We start from the raw sequence: 1,949 nt of genomic DNA on the forward strand, positions 1-1,949 counted from the left end.
AGCCATCCAACAAATATTTATTTAGTGCTTACTATGCAATAGGCATTAGTCCAGATGCTGAGGATACAGCATGAATTCCAGATCTTACAGGAATTCTTATTATATATTATTTTCCAAATGTGCCACATAGAATTAAATACGATAAAAAATAACTATATACCATGACCAAATGGGGTTTATTCCAAGGATGTAAAACTGATTCAACATTCAAAAATCAATCAGTATAATTATCATATTAATAAGGTTAAAGGAGAAAAACCATATGGTTATATCAATCAATGAAAAAAACATTTGACAAAACTCAACACCCATTCATGATAAAAACTCTAAAAAAAAAAAAAAAATACTGACACAGGCAAAATCCTGAATGAATCTCCAGAGAATTATGCTGAGTGAACAAAGTCAATCCTGAAGGGTTACACATTCCACTTATATAACATCCTTGACAAAATTTAGGGATGGACAGCAGATTAATGGTTGTCAGTGGTTAAGAAGGGGGCTTGATTCCAGTCACGACACATACTCAGGTTTTGGGGCTGTGATCTCTGCAAACTGTTTAACCTCCAGGATATGTTTTTATTGATTTTAGAAGAAAATTAAAAAAAAAAAACATATCTTCATGACTTTGGGGTAGGCAAAGATTTCCTGAATACACAAAAGGCACTAATACAAGAGAACAAGTAACCAATCGTACCACATTAAACGTAACCTCTGGTTATCAAAAGGCACCATTAAGAGAAGGAAAAACCAAGCCAAGACAGTGAGAAGCGATATTTGCAATGCACATGACTGATGAAGGACTTGAAGGACTCATATTCAGAACATATCAAAAAACTCCTACAAATTGGCAAGGAAAAGGCAGACCACTCAACAGAAAAATCAGCAGAAGATTTCATTAGGCACCACACAAAAGAAGACACCCAAATGGCAATAAGCATATAAAAGATCTCATCTCCATTCGCCATTAGGGAAGTACAAATTAACACCACCACACAACCACAAGAATGGCGACAATGAAAAAGACTGACAATAGTAAGTACTGGGAAGGATGTGGAGAAACTGGAAAACTCATACTCGGTTAGTAGATGTGTCAGTTGGTATAAGCATTTTGAAAAACTAAGGCAGTATCTACTAAAGCTGAACATTCATGCCAGCCCCCCACAATTCTACTCCTGGGTACATACCCCAAATGACTGTGTACAAACATTCACCAAAATACACGTCCAAGTACATTTGTCAAACTGGTCATAACAGCCCATATCATGCCTGCCTGTCTACACTCTCTATTTCAAGTGCTTGTTACTTATAGTCTGGACTACTGTCATGGCTTCCTAATTCCCTAATTTACTACATCTAAATGCTTCCAGTTTAATCAGAGCAAGAAAGCTCTAATCCTGTTACTCTCCCAACGATTCAAAAATGTAATGGCTCCCCATCATCCGCATAGCAAACTCCAAATTCTATGGTTTAGTTTTTTTTTTAATTAAAAATTATTTCCAATGTGGTAAAACAGACATAACATAAAATTTACCCATTTAAGTGTGTAGTTCTGTGGTATTAAGTACATTCGCATTCATATTGTTGTACAACCATCAACACCATTCTTTTCCAACTGAAATTCTGTATCCATTAAACACTAACTCCCCCCTTTACCCCCATGCCAGCCCCTGAAATCCACCATTCTACTTTCTGTCTGTCTGATCTTGACTACTCATATAGGTGAAATAATACAATATGTGTTCTTTTGTGACTGGCTTATTTCATTAGCATGATGCCTACAACGTTATTCCATGTGGTAGTATGTGTCAAATTTCATTCCATTTTGATTATCCCTTCTATCTGCTGATGGACTCTTGGATTCTATGGCTCAGATTTAAGGCTTTCACAATCTAGTTCAAATCCACCCTTCCATCTCATCTCTACTCACATATACACGGTATATATTCAAA

This window comes from Myotis lucifugus, unplaced genomic scaffold (assembly GCF_000147115.1).
Source record: "Myotis lucifugus unplaced genomic scaffold, Myoluc2.0 scaffold_86, whole genome shotgun sequence".
Lineage (NCBI taxonomy): Eukaryota > Metazoa > Chordata > Mammalia > Chiroptera > Vespertilionidae > Myotis > Myotis lucifugus.